At 48.2% G+C, this 18,314-nt stretch overlaps 1 protein-coding gene and 1 pseudogene across 5 annotated transcripts in view; one reads left to right on the plus strand and one right to left on the minus strand.

The window, feature by feature from the left end:
- LOC139277435 (phosphoenolpyruvate carboxykinase, cytosolic [GTP]-like) overlaps positions 1-18,314 on the minus strand; it is a 55,258-nt gene that overhangs the window by 34,567 nt on the left and 2,377 nt on the right. Inside the window, exon 1 of one of the 5 annotated variants that reach the window (XM_070895886.1) lies at positions 17,000-17,105. The exons of the other annotated variants lie outside the window; for them this stretch is intronic. The gene's annotated coding sequence lies outside the window, so the exon portion shown is untranslated. Of the gene's footprint in view, positions 1-16,999; positions 17,106-18,314 lie in introns of those variants that run through there. 5 annotated transcript variants of the gene reach the window in all.
- Positions 3,341-3,611, plus strand: LOC139277437 (ATP synthase subunit f, mitochondrial pseudogene; annotated as a pseudogene).

Raw genomic sequence — 18,314 nt, forward strand, 5'->3', positions numbered from 1 at the left:
CAACAACTGGTTAATGATTACATTTTAGCAAAACAGAATAGCAAAGCGACTGAAAACAGGTTTATAATATTGCGCTATTTATGTACCCAGAAAGAGGTCAGAATGAATAATTCCCCAAACAGCTTGTTTTTGGTGCGGAAAACTGGGTAAAAGGTTGCAGTTGATTTCAGAGCTGGCGCACGTAGCAGCCATTCTCCAATTTTGATCTTTGTCAGCAGACCATTGAGTCAGTTTTAAAGGGCCCTTCTGCCATTGAAATGTTGAGGATGTGCCTTTTCAATGGTAATTATCAACTCAACATAATAATACGATTCCTGACCCAATGATCCACATTGCATTGAAAAGGTAATGCCATTGGAGAAACATTATCACATTGCTTACATATGCTGGCACTGTGACTGATACAATGTGATGACACATACTGGGGTACAGTTCCATGGCTGTCGGCAGTACTCAGGTACCCCCCCCAAATGGCCATTCTTTTTGTCTGAGCCCAGGCAATGAGTGTTGGTTGACTACTTGACCATCACAGTCTAGCCTACTTCTGTCTACATCTGGTTTTTACACGTGAGAATTTTCAACAGAGGATACGGGACAACAATCATGGGTGAGTGTGTAGCTGTTTTGCACTCATCTATCTTTCAGTCGCAAATCCTCTTTAATATGATGGTCCTTCACTCAACTTTCTCTGTACTCTTTGTTCTTTAATCATACAGTGAACATTCACTGGAATGATCGTGTGTTGCTGGATGCAAACAAATGACACTTCGAGAGCGGCACCCTTACCTGTTAGAACATAAGAACATAAGAAATAGGAGCAGGAGTAGGCCGTTTGGCCCCTCGAGCCTGCTCCGCCATTCAATGGCTGATCTGATCATGGACTCAGCTCCACTTCCCTGCCCGCTCCCCATAACCCTTGACTCCCTTACCGTTCAAAAATCTGTCTATCTCCACCTTAAATATATTCAATGACCCAGTTCTCTGGGGCAGAAAATTCCAAAGATTCACGACCCTCTGAGAAAAAATTCCTCCTCGTTTCTGTTTTAAATGGGCGACCCCTTATTCTGAAACTATACCCGCTAGTTCTAGATTCCCCATGAGGGGAAACATCCTCAGAATCTTATACGTTTCAATAAGATCACCTCTCATTCTTCTAAACTCCAATCAGTATGGGCCCAAATTGCTCAACCTTTCTTCGTACAACAATCCCTTCATCTCAGGAATCAACCTTGTGAACGTTCTTTAAACTACCTCCAATGCAAGTATATCCCTTTAGCAGAGCTGGTCTCCAGTCGTCTTGGATAACCCTTGCCACTGGACCAAGACCTAGCTCTGTCAAGCCCGTGCGGTGGCTGGTGTGCAACGGCCACCACAAAATCCATGCACAGGCATCTTCCACCATTCAAGATTTAGTTCGGGACCTGGAATATTAGGCCCTTCATTGAAACTTCTGTGAACTTTTTGGCGTGGAAGCAAGTCATGCTCGACTCGAGGGACTGCCTATGATGATCCCTCCTTAAATGTTAATGTACATATGATCATTGACCAAGGCAGGGAGCTCGTATGCCCACGTGGGTGTAACCTGCGATTCCTTGGATTTTGGGAATCTTGCTACTGTCCATTGGTTGATCGCGGGCAAGCTGATGAAATTGCTAGTGCCAGTGAACAATGCATTTATGACTTGTTTAGTGGATCTGAATTTGGCTTATGTTATAGATGTCCGCAGCAGCAGCCTATGACATAGACATTAAGAACAGTTGTGATATTATCAACCTCCGACAGAGTGCACAATGGAGATGGACTGCTTGCAATATGTGGCATAACTCTGCGGTAGCTAGCTTTATAAAGTGAATGCTCCACAGACACTGCTTCTCGTTCAACAGTGATAGAAATGCCACTACCTGTATACTCTGGTGCAGAGATAGTACTGGATGGGAACCATGCATATTTCCCCACTAGGAGGGGAATTTCCAATAAGAACATCACTATACCTGGTCTGAAAGGGGGAGGGAATTGGAGAATTACAGCCCCATAGCAAATAGTACAAAGGTAGATGGCAAAGTAATTGGCAAAAGCAAAAAGAAGAATGATACAATGATAAACAGCACCAGCAAATATTGAATCCAGTCCCTTTTAATTTTCTTCTCTTTTCAACATGGTGCTTAATATCCCTGAACTGAAGTTTTATACTGGCATGATTATCAATCAGTGCAAGTGAGACAGAAATTATGGACAACAGGATGACATTTTTACCATATTTGAACAGAACCACCCAAAACTGGCTAGAAATGATTTGGAAAATGGGTGGATGCAAGAATGGACAGAGGTCCAGAGCAATGGAACGCCACCCAATCTACAGGTTGGATTTTCAAACTTGGTGGACCTGACTAGAAAATTCAGGCTAATGTGTGAGAAATTCCTAAAGATGGAATGAACTTTGTGTGCAGTCAATGTCTAGTATCTGTTCTTCAGAGTAGCCTGACTAGAAAATAAAATAATCATGTCTATAGTCACATTGCTTAACAACCTTAAGTAGCAATTTCCTGACACAAAGGGGAGAATTTTAATCCCCAAAAACAGGTGGGTTGGGGTCGGGTCAGTTGTTAAAATTTAAAAAAAATCTCAAACCTGACCCCAACCCTCCTCTAACCTGTCCACTTCTGGGTTTACCAGAGGCGGAACAAGGGCTGGGAAGCCAACCCATTCCCAAGAACGGGTTGGCAATTTGAATATTTTATTGAGACCGGCAGCTTCTGTGGGTTTAACAGTGACCGGCTGGGAAACCTGGCACCGCTTGGGGGCCAGATGGAGCAGGAATGCTATCTTCCACCATACAAAGAGCCCGCCCTGGATTAGACCCATCCTGGAATCAGAGCCCCTCCTGGGTCAAGGGTTGGACCAACCTGCTCCTGTGGTCTGCTCCGTAGTCTTCCCCACCTGACTGGAAGCCAAGCCTGCCAATCAGGCTGATTTCCAGGCAGGGAACCGGTCAAGGAGAAAACTCCACAGCATGCGAGGAATCACAGACGGGTTTCCCCGTCCGAAGCCCCATGCAAACCGCCCCTATTAATATCCAGGCCAAAAATGATCTTACCCGCAGGAAAAAAAATTATTTCTTAATATTAAACAATATTAAAAAGTAAAAAATAAACAGGAAATTATTGTATTAAAATTCGATCCAAATGCAAACGGGTCATCTTTTATTTATTGAATATTCTTCTGATTTGCCTGTTGCTCATTGGATTTATACATTTTCTTAAATTCCTGTTTTGTCATAGATTTCCTTTTTATACCTCACCAGGTCCAGAAGCCAGGCTGCCAGTCAGGCAGGCTGGGGAAGATGGCGGACAGGCTGGTTCCAGTGGTGGAGAAACGTCTGATGGATATGAAGCTGGGGGAGGTGTCCCGTTGGGTCACCATGCGGGATTTCACGCCCAACGGCATGCTCATGGCGTTACGCTGGGGGTAACAGTCGGTATTACAACAAGTACATTAACGTGAAGCGAGGCAGGATCGGTGGTGTTGCCCCGGTGCCGGCTGGTTATGTTCTCATCAGTTATATCTGGGAGTACGATCACCTCAAGCACCAGCGATGCAGGCAGTACCACTGAACCACTGGCGAATTCCTGATCATTCCGCTTACTGTATAGAATTTTAAAGAAACAAGTGTTTCAGAGTCAGGATCATGGAAAATAAAATTAGGACCAGTTTCAACGTTAAAAAAGATGAGAGGGGAGATGGGCTAACAGTTCCTGGACCCATGCCAATGCCATTCTTGAGTTAGGAGGTACCCGATAGTGGATCATATGATTTATTGATTTTCTCACCGTATTTTGGGGATATTAGAGCCACAGTACCGAAACGGCTCTCATTAAAGTCACAAATGATATCCTTTGTGAGTGTGGCAAAGGTAAACTATTACTCCTCATCCTTCTGGACCTGTCTGCAGCCTATGACACAGTTGATCACTCCATCCTCCTCCAACACCTCTCCACCAACGTCCAGCTGAGTGGGACTGCACTCGCCTGGTTCCATTCTTATCTATCTAATCGTAGCCAGAAAATCTCCTGCAATGGCTTCTCTTCCCAGCCCTGCATCGTTACCTCTGGTGTCCCCCAAGGATCTATCCATGGCCCCCTTTTATTTCTCATCTATATGCTGCCCCTTGGAGATATCATCCAAAACACAGAGTCAGTTTCCACATGTACGCTGATGACACCCAGCTCTACCTCTCCACCACTTCTCTCGACTCCTGCTTTGTATCTAAATTGTTAAGATTGCTTGTCCGACATCCAGCACTGGATGAGCAGAAATTTTCTCCAATTAAATACTGGGAAGATCAAAGCCATTATCTTTGGTCCCCGCCACAAATGCGTTCCGTAACCACTGACTCCATCCCTTTCCCTAGCATTAATCTGAGGGTGAACAAGACTGTTCGCAACCTAGCTGTTATATTTGACCCTGAACTGAGTTTCCAGCCACATATCCGCAGCATAACTAAAACCGCCTTTTTCCACCTCTGGAACATTGCCCTCGCCTCAGCTCTTCTGCTATTGAAACAAAACCCTCATTCATGCCTTTGTTACCTAAGACTTGACTACTCCAATGCACTCCTGGCCAGCCTCCCACATTCTACACTACGTAAACCTGAGGTTATCCAAAACTCAGCAGCCCGTGTACTAACTCGCACCAAGGGAGAGAGAAAACAGGGAATTATAGACCGGTCAGCCTGACCTCGGTAGTGGGTAAAATGATGGAATCAATTATTAAGGATGTCATAGCAGTGCATCTGGAAAATGGTGACATGATAGGTCCAAGTCAGCATGGATTTGTGAAAGGAAAATCATGCTTGACAAATCTTCTGGAATTTTTTGAGGATGTTTCCAGTAAAGTGGACAAAGGAGAACTAGTTGATGTGGTATATTTGGACTTTCAGAAGGCTTTCGACAAGGTCCCACACAAGAGATTAATGTGCAAAGTTAAAGCACATGGGATTGGGGGTAGTGTGCTGACGTGGATTGAGAACTGGTTGTCAGACAGGAAGCAAAGAGTAGGAGTAAATGGTTACTTTTCAGAATGGCAGGCAGTGACTAGTGGGGTGCCGCAAGGTTCTGTGCTTGGGCCCCAGCTGTTTACATTGTACATTAATGATTTAGACGAGGGGATTAAATGCAGTATCTCCAAATTTGCGGATGACACTAAGTTGGGCGGCAGTGTGAGCTGCGAGGAGGATGCTATTAGGCTGCAGAGTGACTTGGATAGGTTAGGTGAGTGGGCAAATGCATGGCAGATGAAGTATAATGTGGATAAATGTGAGGTTATCCACTTTGGTGGTAAAAACAGAGAGACAGACTATTATCTGAATGGTGACAGATTAGGAAAAGGGAAGGTGCAACGAGACCTGGGTGTCATGGTACATCAGTCATTGAAGGTTAGCATGCAGGTATAGCAGGCGGTTAAGAAAGCAAATGGCATGTTGGCCTTCATAGCAAGGGGATTTGAATACAGGGGCAGGGAGGTGTTGCTACAGTTGTACAGGGCCTTGGTGAGGCCACACCTGGAGTATTGTGTTCAGTTTTGGTCTCCTAACTTGAGGAAGGACATTCTTGCTATTGAGGGAGTGCAGCGAAGAATCACCAGACTGATTCCCGGGATGGCGGGACTGACCTATCAAGAAAGACTGGATCAACTGGGCTTGTATTCACTGGAGTTCAGAAGAATGAGAGGGGACCTCATAGAAACGTTTAAAATTCTGACGGGTTTAGACAGGTTGGATGCAGGAAGAATGTTCCCAATGTTGGGGAAGTCCAGAACCAGGGGTCACAGTCTGAGGATAAGGGGTAAGCCATTTAGGACCGAGATGAGGAGAAACATCTTCACCCAGAGAGTGGTGAGCCTGTGGAATTCTCTACCACAGAAAGTAGTTGAGGCCAATTCACTAAATATATTCAAAAGGGAGTTAGATGAAGTCCTTACTACTCGGGGGATCAAGGGTTATGGCGAGAAAGCAGGAAGGGGGTACTGAAGTTTCATGTTCAGCCATGAACTCATTGAATGGCAGTGCAGGCTAGAAAGGCTGAATGGCCTGCTCCTGCACCTATTTTCTATGTTTCTATGTTTCTATTAAGTCACGATCAATCATCACCCCTGTGCTTTCTGACCGACATTGGCTCCCGGTTAAATAACGCCTCGATTTCAAAATTCTCATCCTGGTTTACAAATCAGTCCATGGCCTTGCCCCTCAATATCTCTGTAATCTTTTTCAGCCTCACAAGATGTCTGCGCTCCTCAAATTCTGTCCTCTTGAACAACCCTCATTATAACTGCTCAACTATCGGTGACCATGCCTTCATCCGTTTGGTCCCTAAGCTCTGGAACTCTCTCCCTAAACCGCTCCGCCTCTCTTTCCTCTTTTAAGACGCTCCTTAAAACCTACCTTGTCATCTGCCTTAATTTTTTCTTTTGTGGCTCGGTGTCAAATTTATCTGAATAATCTTGTAAGACAAACGCCTTGGGACATTTTACTACGTTAAAGGTGCCATGTAAATAAAAGTTAATTATTATTATATTACCTGTCATTCCCACTCCGATGGTTGTTAAGTTTGTGAAATTGTTGCAGAATAAGTGCCAGGTAGCCAACTCAACAATACAGTGTTTGAGACACTAAATTAGAAGGGGTTGATATTGCCCTCCGCCCCAAACGGGGCGCACAATTCGAAATAAATGATTATTCTGGGTGGAAAATCGAGTGAAATTGCCCTCTTTTTCTGTTTTACTGTGTTGGGATGGTATTTCAGGCAGCTGGGGCAGGAGTGGGTCGGGAGCGGGACGGAAGGCGGGTGGTGTCATCAGTTCCACACCAGTACAGTAACAACATCCCTCCCCTTCAGTTAGAGGAGGGCCGCTGCGGGCTCTGCAGCCATTTTAGTGGCACTCACTGGGCTACCAGTAAGGGCTTCGGCCGGTCCAACGGTCCGGCACCCAAGAGGCCGAACCCGTGGCCGCCATTTTCAGGCCGACTTGAGAGCTGGTCAACAATTAAAATGGCGACCGCGCCGCCGAACCACTGGTAGCTTCCCACGGGAAAAACTGTCGGGGGCACCGACAGGCGGTGGCTCCACTCCTGCCGGGGTGGAAAGGGGTTGCCGTTGGGCGGTAAGGGGTCGGCACGTGCCCGACGGGGCGGGAACACGGGCAGGGCAGAAACCGGTTTCTGATGGTTGGGCCCATCCGCCTGCCGCCAGTTGGAAAGGCCTCTTTAGAGGCGATAATGGACCTTAAGGAGGGGGGAAATTTCGGACCCAAAGTGTCCAAACTTTTTAATATGGTTGCCTAGGTGCATGTTAAGTTGCCTAGCAGGCCACGTATGTTCAAATCAATGCCCTTATTAATTTGCAAACTGTGGATACAGCCAGATCTGTGATCTGCTTTATTCACCAATGATGAAACAGCTCTTCCCAAAACCTGCCGGCCATGAAATTACAACAGGACAAACCAGCAAGCAAGAAACATAAATCATAAATAGAACTGAGTTGTATAGGTTTTGAGATGGATTAATAGGGCTCACGGCCCATATATGGTTCATGGGCCGTATTGTGAACACCCTAAACTGAAGTGTTACAAAGCTAGGCTGCTGGGTAACTGATGGAAAATACTGTGACTGTTTGATGAAGAACAGTTCATTCTCAATGACTCATCCTATAAGTTCCGAATATTCTTCTCTGAAGTAGCAAACTGTCCTTCTCGTTATCAGTTAGAGAGCTGCTGAAATTATTCTGTTTTAGAATTTGTTTGAAGTCTTTGTTGCAGGGTCTGTTCCAAAGGTAGAGTAGGAATTTTTATTTTAAGAATCTATTTACTTCTATGGACCATATTGCAACGTTTTTCCTGCTTGTGTGATGCCCCTTGGATACTGCATATTTGCTGTTAGTTGATTTCATTTGGGACGTCCCAAATCAGTCAAACTCGAATAATCTATCAAGAGGCACGCTATCTAGCCCTTTCATTACTTATAAACTTTTATCAGGTCACTTCAAATTCTACGCTGTTCTTTTTAAGCCTATGTGAGTAACTAAAGTTTATTAAGCTAGGATTAATCCTCGTAGCTCTCCACTGCACTTTTTCCAAGACCAATATATCACCCACCATGTGAAAGACCAAACCAGGGTGCAGATCTCCAGATGTGGTCTTACCAACAACCTGTTGGTTATGGCCTCAGAATTTTATCTCCTACCCTACTTTTCTGGGACCCAATGTAGGCCAATGAGGACCAGGATAATGGGGAAGTGGGACTTCGTAAGGAATAGAATAAGGGCAACGGAGTTTGGGATGGGCTGAAGCTTATGGAAGTTGGAGGACGGGATGCCAGCCAGGAGAGCATTGAAGTAGTCAAGTCTAGAGGTGACAAAGGCAAAGGGCAGAGATGGGCAATATTATGGACAGGATTCGTGGTCAGAAACTCGGCTCGGTGTTGAATAGGATGCTGCGATCACAAACAATTTGGTTCAATCTGAGACTGGGGATACAACTGGTGGAAAGGGTACAGAGTTTGTGGTGGGGGAAAATACGATGGCTTTGGTCTTACAAATGCTTAGCTGGAGAAAACTGCAGCTCATCCAAGACTGGATGACGAACAGTCTGACCACACAGAGGCAGTGGAGGGGTCGAGAGAGATAGTGGATAGGTAGAGCTATGTGTCAGCCTACATGTGAAAGCTGAACCCATGCCTGTGGACGATGTCAGCATGGAACAGTATGTAGATGAGGAACAGGAATGGGCCTCTGGAGGTAACAGTGCAAGGACAGGAAGAGAAGCCATTGCTGGCGATTCTCTGGCTGCAATTGGATAGGTGAGACCTAAATCAAATGAGCGCAGTCCCATCAAGCTAGAAAATGGAAGCGAGGTGTTGGAGGAGAATGGTGTGGTTGACAGGGTCAAAGGCTACAGAGAGGTTAAGGACAACAAGGGCAGATAAATGCACCAAGGTCCCAATCACAGAGGATGCTATTTGTGACTTTGGCTGTGGCAGGAGTGATAACCTGATTGGAGAAGTTCAGACTGTTGGAGTTGCGAGAAATATTGACACAGATTTGGGAGATGCCAGCATGTTCAAGGACTTTGATGAGGAAAAGTAGATTGGAGATGGGGCGGTAGTTTACAATGACAGAGGGGGAGAGTCAAAGGTGTTTCTTTTGAGAGGGGCTGATGAGGGCGGTTTTAAAAGGGTGGGGGCCAGCACCTGAGGAGAGGGAACTATTTATAATGTCAGCTAGCATGGAGGCGAGGAGCTGACAATGGCTAGTCAGTAGTTTTGTGGAAATGGAGTCAAGGGAGCAGGAGGTGGGTATCATGAACAAGAGGAGCTGGGAGAGGGCATGAGGGGAGTTGGGAGAGAAACTAGAGAGAAACGCCGGTTTAAGGCTGGTGCGGGAAGTGTCTCGTGGGGAGGATTGTCTTGGTGGGAAAGGGGAAAAGGAGGATGCAGCAGAGGCAGCTGAATAGATGATCTGAACTTTAGTGACAAAGAAGTCCATGAGCACCTCGCAATTGTTGTTAGAGGTGAGGGTGGAGGGGGCAGGGTGAGGGGTTTAATCAGAAAGTTGGAAATGGAGAAAAGACGTTGAGGACTCTCTTTGCTCTCCCAAGATAATCCTGGAATAGTGGGTAGTTCTGGCAGAGGAGAGTGAAGCTTGATAGCACGTGCTGTGGTCCAGCTGGATCTGGTGATGGGTGGCTAAACCAGCTGTGTGCTAGATATGCTCAAGTCTCTGGGGACGCAATGCCCCTTCCCTTAACACCTGTTAGCACCGGAAATCGGCAGTCATGCTGCGGACTGCAATGGCCGCCATTTTCAAAATTCCATGTCGGGCCAACAATTATGCCCCCGAGTTCGCCCAGGCCTTCAACAAGCAGTCTGGCACCCACTGTTGGGTGGCCCAATGGACCAAACGTTAAAAATTGTGCAGGCTCTCCCCTTTAAGTGATGGGGAGAGCCGTGGTGACGCGGCGCCGTGATGACTGACAGCGGCGGACAGTACACCTGCCCCAGCTTCCACCCCTCTAGTGTGCTCACCGCCGCATATCTGCCCCCATTATGACCGACTTATGGTCCGCCGGCAAAAAAAAGTGGAATTTCGCTCAAGAAGCCACCTCATTCACCGCGGCAGTGAAAACACTAGAAACGGAGTGCGTGTGCCCCATTTCCAGCGATGGGCAATTTCGGCCCCTCTGCCTCGTGGACTGAATGGAGCAAACAGAATGACCAGGATGGGATAGACTAAACATTTTGAATAGGAGTGAACAAAATTAAAAGTATAGAAATACATTGCATAGGAACGTGTCAAAGGAAGGTTAGCCTGAAGTGGAGGTAATGGAAACGTGAGCCAGGTATCGCAGAGGGATTGGAAAGCAGATAGGGGATGGGAGGTTGTGCTTGGTGGTGCCATCTTGTTGTAAGTGGCAGAAATGCTGGGAAATAATCAGCGCAGATTACTGAGCTGGAAGATGAGAACAGGAGAGGCCCAATCACTGTTATGAGAAAAGGGAGAGGCAACCACTGATGAGGAAAACCTTGGCTAAGGAAAAAGGACATTTCAGAGCTCTAGTATGGAAAGTAGATTCATCAGAGCAGATCCGATGAAATAGAGAAATTGAGAAATGGGTTGGAGTGTTTCAACAAGGTTGGTAAGAATCTCAAGTAGTTGTGGGAATTTGTGGAGAAGTGAGCAATCTGTGGAAATGGAGGAAGGGAAGTCCAAGAAGGGCTTGAAAAAGTCAGAACAGGGCCATGTAATGGAAAAGGGCGAGGTAGAAATGGTTAGTGAAGTTAATGAAACTCTGCAGATCAGAATGAGAACACAAAACACTTACCCACTTTTTGTTTTATCAATTGTTTTTCACATGCCAAGATGATTTTTATGTATCATCCACTACTTTTGCTCATTAAAAATCACCTTCTTACATAGTGTTAAATCGATTAACTTTCCCTTTGCGGTATTAGTTCGCGTACTTAACTCTTTTGTTCAGTTCTGAAAAGAGGTTCACTCGTTTTCCAGTTAGAATCATACTGGGAAAAATTAGGTACCTTAGCACCTCCTGATAGCGGCAGCAGATGGCAATAACGGGTCACTAGAGCATTATTGCCGGGACACGGCGAATCCAGTGCCGCACGCCAAATCACGCCACCATCTTCCCCCCCCGCCTCCCCGCAGAGCCACCACGAAAAGTTATCACCGGGAGCCTCAATGCCAGATGGTCACAGAGCTCTGTCACCTCCTGCACCCAGCCCTCCAGCCTCAGACCAGGGCGACCACGGCTCTCCCAGTGGCAGTCAAGGTCACTGTGGCCCTCAGTTTCTTGGCCAGCGGATCCTTCCAGTCTGCAGCAGGAGACATAGCTAACATCTCATTTTGCCATCAATCACTGCATCCGGGAGGTCACAGACGCTCTCCACAGCAGGAGAAGGGACAACATTTCCTTCCCTATCACCAGAGAGAAGCAGGACAAGGGTGCATGTGGCATTGCCAGAATAGCAGGAGTCCCTGTGGAGCAGGGCACCATTGACTGCACCCACGTGGCTTTGTGGGCACCGCATAACAATCCTGAGATCTTCCGTAACTGCAAAGGCTACCAGCAGTTGGTGTGCGACCACACACAGAATCCTCTCCGTCAATGCTCATTATCCTGGCAGCTGCCACGATGCATTCATCCTGCGCCAGACCGGTGTGCCAGCTCTCTTCCAGCCCCACATCAAGCTCGCGGCTGGCTGGCCGGAGACAAGGGCTATCCGATGATTCCCCTCCACAGCCCCAACACTCCTATAATGAGAGCCAGGCTGTCACCAGGAACATCATCGAACGAACCATCAGGCTGCTCAAGCAATGGTTCCGCTGCCTTGACCGCTCGGGAGGAGCCCTCCAGCACTCAGTTGAGAGGGTACCCCATTTCCTGGTAGGCTGCTGCATGCTCCACAACTTGCCCATCATGAGGACCCAGCCCTTTTCACCAGGGACTGTAGGACCACCTCAGGAAGAGAAAGAGGAGGAGGAGGATGAGGACAAGGAAGAGGAGGAACAGGAGCAAGGGAGGAGGCAGCCACTCAATCGGCCTTCCGGATGGGCGGTTCGTGACCGTCTCATCAGTCTGCGGTTCTGCGGAATGAATTAAACCCCAGATCCTGGCTGCTCAGCACCTCTCCATTATTCCATCCCTGTCGCAGGCCATATCACAACGCAAAGCTGAAATGAGAAACACCACAAAGAAACCAAACTGAATGAATAAATTGATCAATAATCAGTGAACACATATTTATAACAAAAATATTAACTATACACCCTTGTGCAATCCCCTAGTGCCTTCCGTTACTGTGCCTTTGCCTACTCTAGTGCTCCTGTTAGCCCAGTGGCTGCAGCAGGGCTGGTGGAAGGCTGCTGAGTGTCTGTGCGGGTGACCTCAGATGGCCTTGCAGGACGCCCTCGACTTGTTCTGGGCCTGGAAGGCCCGGCTGTAGATTGCACCATTTCAGGATGGGCGGCAGCAGTCTAGGCTGACTGGATGACAGGTAGCGACAAGGGCAATAGCAGAGTGGCAGTGGTGGGAGCAGGAATACTGTCATCCTGAGAGAGGACAGCAGGTTCCTGCTTCACTGACCCAATGCCGCTCACCCGGGGCAACAGCTCAGCATCCCTAGCAATCTTTTGCAGCACAGATTGCTGGCCTGCTGCAACACCGTGAAAGCCCCAGTCGACGGTGGTAGACCCAGCCACAATGGCAGCAGTCAGAGCTTGAGTGGCATCAAGCTGAGACTGCATGTGAGCACTCTGAGAATGGATGCCACCAAGCACAGACTGCATTACAGCACTAAGACGTTGCGTCGGTAATGCCTGTGCTGCAATGGAAGCTGCCAGATCGCCCATCACACGTGGCATCAGGTCCGCAAGAGAAAGGAAAGTGTGTGAGTGAGTTTGGATCAATGTGTTTGGTGTTGTGCCGGCCATAGTTGAGTAGCTGCCATTGTGTGCAAGGTGTGATGTGGATGTGACATGGATCTGCCATGTGTACAGCTGCTTCAGTCCTCTGGATCCTTCTCCTTGACCTGCTGCTGCTTGCTGAGGTAGCTGCACAGCCAGCAATGCTGAGAATGAGGTGCTGCAGCATCAATGAAGCTCCCCTTTAAGAACTGGAAAAAGCCTGTGGCAATCATAACTTATGATTAGACTGCACCTGATATTGGTCCACTCTGTAACGCCAATGAGCTTGGGCTTAAAACTTGAATTGTGCTCCAATCATTTTTTTGAGCAGTGAGCATGAATCTTGCGTGCAGTCTAAAGCATTAACGCCTGGCGCTAATTCGCCAACTTCTCTAATTATATCGCCCATTCCTGGGCTATAATGAATTTCTAGTTCATAGAATCTTATAACACAGGAGGCCAGTCGGTCTATCCTGCCTGTGCTGGCTCTTTGAAAGAGCTATTCAATTAGTCCCACACGCCAGCTCTTTCCCCCTGCAATTGTTTCCTTTTCAACTCTGTAATTCATCAGTTCTGATGAATGATCTACACCCAAAAGGTTAACCCATCATTTTTTTTTTCAGATACTAACAGACCTAACAACATAAGAACATAAGAAATAGGAGCCGGAGTAGGCCATTGACCCCCAGAGCCTGCTCCGCCATTTAATAAGATCATGGCTTATCTGATCTTGGGCTCAGCTCCACTTCCCTGCCCGCTCCCCATAACCCTCGACTCCCTTATCGATCAAAAATCTGTCGATCTCCATCTTAAATATATTCACAGCTCTGTGGGGCAGAAATTCCACAGAGTTACGACCCTCAGGGAGAAGAAATTTCTCCTCACCTCAGTTCTAGATTCTCTCCAATAGTGGAAACATCCTCTCTGCATCTACCTTGTCGAGCTCCCTCATTATTTTATATGCTTCGATAAGATCACCTCTCATTCTTCTGAACTCCAATGAGTACAGGCCCAACCTGCTCAACCTTTCTTCATAAGTCAACCCCCTCATCTCCAGAATCAACATAGTGAACCTTCTCTGAACAGCCTCCAATGCAAGTATATCCCTCCTTAAATACGGAGACCAAAACTGTACACAATACTCTAGGTGTGGCCTCACCAATACCCTGTACAGTTGTAGCAGGACTTCTCTGCTTTTATACTCCACCACCCTTGCAATAAAGGCCAACAATCCATTTTCCTGATTATTTGCATACTAACTTTTTGTGTTTCATGCACTAGGACCCCAGGTCCTTTTGTAATCGCTCTCCATTTAAATAATAATTTAATTTTCCTGGCAAAGTGAATAACTATTTTCAGGCACTATCTTTAACGCCCCGCCGCAATTAACACCCCAAAATCGCGAAAGCCTAAAATCCAGCCCTTTGTGTTTAATGCTCAAGGACCGCCATGTCCCACTGTACTGCAGCATTTTGTAATCTCTCTCCATATAAATAATAATTTGCTTTTTTATTTTTCCTGCCAAAGTGGATAACCTCGCACTTTCCCACATTATATTCCATCTGCCAAATGTTTGCCCACTCACTTAGCCTGTCTATATCCCTTTGTTGTGTCCTCCTCCTATGTATTTCTAGTATTTTCTGTATCTATAAAACACAATTGGTACTTTATTGGGTTTTATTAAGACGGGTATTTTGTGCGTTGTAAACAGAAGCAGTGTGCAACAGGAAAACAGAACTTTGCCACCACCTGGTGACTGGTTTCTATACTGTTTCTTCTTCTCCCTGTGGCTGAGGAGCGGATTTCGTCCCTTAAGGAGCACAACGGACATGAGTTTTACAGTGCGACAGCTGCAGGAAAAATGCAGGGAACAGCACCAGCCGTTATACATGGCCTTCTTCGACCTTACAAAGGCCTTTGACACTGTCAACCGCGAAGGTCTATGGAGCGTCCTCCTCCATTTTGGATGCCCCCAAAAGTTCGTCACCATCCTCCGCCTACTCCACGACGACATGCAGGCCGTGATCTTTACCAACGGATCCATTACAGACCCATTCTACGTCTGGACCGGGGTCAAACAGGGCTGCGTCATCGCCCCAACCTACTTCTCAATCTTCCTCGTTGCCAGACTCTGTCGTCAAGCTACAGTACGCAGACGACGCCTGCGTCTGCGCAAATACAGAGGCTGAACTCCAAGTCATAGTCAACGTATTTACTGAGGCGTACGAAAGCGTGGACCTTAAGCTAAACATCCGTAAGACAAAGGTCCTCCACCAGCCTATCCATGCTGCTCAGTACTTCCCCCCCAGTCATCAAGATCCACGGCGTGGTCCTGGACAACGTGGACCATTTCCCATACCTCGGGAGCCTCTTATCAACAAGAGCAGACATTGACGACGAAATTCAACACTGCCTCCAGTGCAGCCTTCGGCTGCCTGAAGAAAAGAGTGTTTGAAGACCAGGCCCTCAAATCTGCCACCAAGTTCATGGTCTACAGGGCTGTAGCAATACCCGCCCTCCTGTATGGACCATGTAGACACCTCAAATCAAATCGCTGGAGAAATACCACCAACGATGTTGCCGCAGGATCCTACAAATCCCCTGGGAGGACAGACGCACCAACGTTAGCGTCCTCGACCAGGCCAACATCCCCAGCATTGAAGCACTGACCACACTTGATCAGGCCACATTGTTCACATGCCAGGTACAAGACTCCCAAAGCAAACGCCCTCCTCGGAACTCCTTCACGAGCCAAAGGTGGGCAGAGGAAATGTTACAAGGATACCCTGAAAGCCTCCCTGATAAAGTGCAACATCCCCACTGACACCTGGGAATCCCTGGCCAAAGACCTCCCTAAGTGGAGGAAGTGCATCCGGGAGGGCGCTGATCACCTCGAGTCTCATTGCCGAGAGCATGCAGAAATCAAGTGCAGGCGGAAAGAGCGTGTGGCAAATCTGTCCCACCCACCCTTTCCCTCAACCACTGTCTGTCCCACCTATGATAGGGACTGTGGCTCTCGTATTGGATTGTTCAGCCACCTAAGGACTCATTTTTAGAGTGGAAGCAAGTCTTCCTCGATTCTGAGGGACTGCCTATGATGATGATTTGTACTTTTTCAAATAACTTGCTGTTTGATTCTTCTGTGCTTAGTAATGCTATTGGAAATTTCGTGCCAATTACAGAGTTATCGAAGTTAGTATGCCACGACTCCCAGTAATTACTGCTACTACACCTTATTCCCATACTATTCAGTACAATTCTGATGAGCTAAATAAGACCCTAACAACTACATAATATCAGAAACTCTGCTGCCCATATCCTAACCCGCACCAAGTCCTGTTCACCCATCACCCACGTGCTCGCTGACCCTACATTGGCTCTCGGTCTGGCCAAGCCTCGATTTTAAAACTTTCATCCTTAGCCCGTAATTTGCAGTAAGCAGCGAAGCAAAGGCTTCGCCACTGGCCCCGAAGAAAGCCGCCCATAGAGATCTTGCGATGTCTGTGGCAAGAAGTTTGCCTTTTCCAACACGCGAACAGTTGCAACGCTCTATAATGGGGAATCCTGAACGTGATCTGCTGTGACGTCAACAAGCTGCCTAAGCAGCCAATCACACAGCAGAATTCTCACAATCAGGGAAGCAGGAAATGAGGACCTGCTTTTATCCTAATTTTTTAAAAAATGTTGGGAGAGCAAAATATAGATTGGGGCTCTCACATGGGGATAAGGTAGAACCTAAAATAATCATAAACAAACTTAAAAAATATGGGGGCGAAATTGTCCCTTTTTGCGATGCCAGTTAGCGCCTCCGGGGGGGCGCAGCGCACTTTCCGACCTTGTCGGGGGGGTGCTACCGGCTCCCGGAAAGTTGTCCGGGAGTTTGTGGAGGTGCTGTCATGGCAGCGCCGCATGCCGATCCCCTTCCGCCCCGTGAGGCTGCTGTGAGCGGGTGACAGGGCCAGCTTCATGGATCACGAAGCTGGCAGACATTTGCTCGCGGGGCAGAAGTTAAAGGGGAGGTCGCCAGTTACCCGCGCCGCAACCTTGCTGATTCACGGGTTGGTTCTATTGTTTCCTCCCGAGCGTGGTCCGGGCCGCCATCGTGCAACCCGGGGCTCCGCTTTGAGCGACAGTCCGCAGCCCAGCACCACGCCGCCCTGGTGGTCCAATGGAGGCCATCATAGGCCTTGCAGAGTGCGCAGGGGACCTCCCCTTTAAGTGAAGGGGAGGGGCGTTGAACGCAGAGCATCCACGTAGTGCTCCCGATCGCGGGGCTATCAGATTGGATTGATATATATTTTTATATATATTTATTTCGACTGGACTAACGTCACTGGAGTCTAGGCAGTCCATTGGAGCCCAGCAGGGGACTGAGAGCCGGGCCCAGCAGGAGCAGAGATCGAGCCCAGCGGGGGGCTGAGAGCCGAGCCCAGCGAGGGGCGACATTTGAGCCCAGCAGGGGGCTGAGAGCCGGGCCCAGCGGGGGACTGAGAGCCGGGCCCAGCGAGGGGCGACATTTGAGCCCAGCAGGGGGCTGAGAGCCGGGCCCAGCGGGGAACTGAGAGCCGGGCCCAGCAGGAGCAGAGATCGAGCCCAGCGGGGGGCTGAGAGCTGAGCCCAGCGAGGGGCGACATTTGAGCCCAGCAGGGGGCTGAGAGCCGAGCCCAGCGAGGGGCGATGTTTGAGCCCAGCGGGGGGGCTGAGAGCCGAGCCCAGGGAGGGGCGACATTTGAACCCAGCAGGGGGCTGAGAGCCGGGTCCAGCAAGAGGCAGCGTCCGAGCCCAGAAGGGGGGCAGAGATCATTTAACAGTCGGGGCCGTGGCCCAGGAGCCGCGCATCATACAATAACGGAGGGGTTGTGGCCCAGAACCGGCGCAGCATTTAACAGCAGTGGGGTCGGAGCCCAGTGAAGTCACAACAGAACTTGGTCTCCAGTTGTCTTGGTTAACCCTTGCCACTAGACCAAGATCTAGCTCTGTCAAGCCCGTGTGCTGGCTGGTAAACACTGGTCACCACACGTTAAAAAAATCCACGCAAAGGCATCTTCCACCCTTTAAGATGTAACACCTGTGAGCCCATCTTTTTTTGTTCTTAAGAGTGTCATCCTCGTCACGAGGGACTGCTGAGTCGTATCAGGTTGGGCAGATATGGGCAGAATCATTCAAGCAGCAAAAAGGTCAGCGGGTACTAAATGTCCTGCCCAGGCTTACCCAATGCCGATCTTCAGCTGGCCACTAATAGGTCCATAAAATAGCCAATGATTTAACCACTAAGTTTCTCTCCAATGGGGATGTGCTCAGCCTCCACTTTCTGACCAAAATACAGCTTTGCCTCCCAACAAAACG

The sequence above is a fragment of the Pristiophorus japonicus genome, chromosome 12, assembly GCF_044704955.1.
Source record: "Pristiophorus japonicus isolate sPriJap1 chromosome 12, sPriJap1.hap1, whole genome shotgun sequence".
Taxonomy (NCBI): Eukaryota; Metazoa; Chordata; class Chondrichthyes; family Pristiophoridae; genus Pristiophorus; species Pristiophorus japonicus.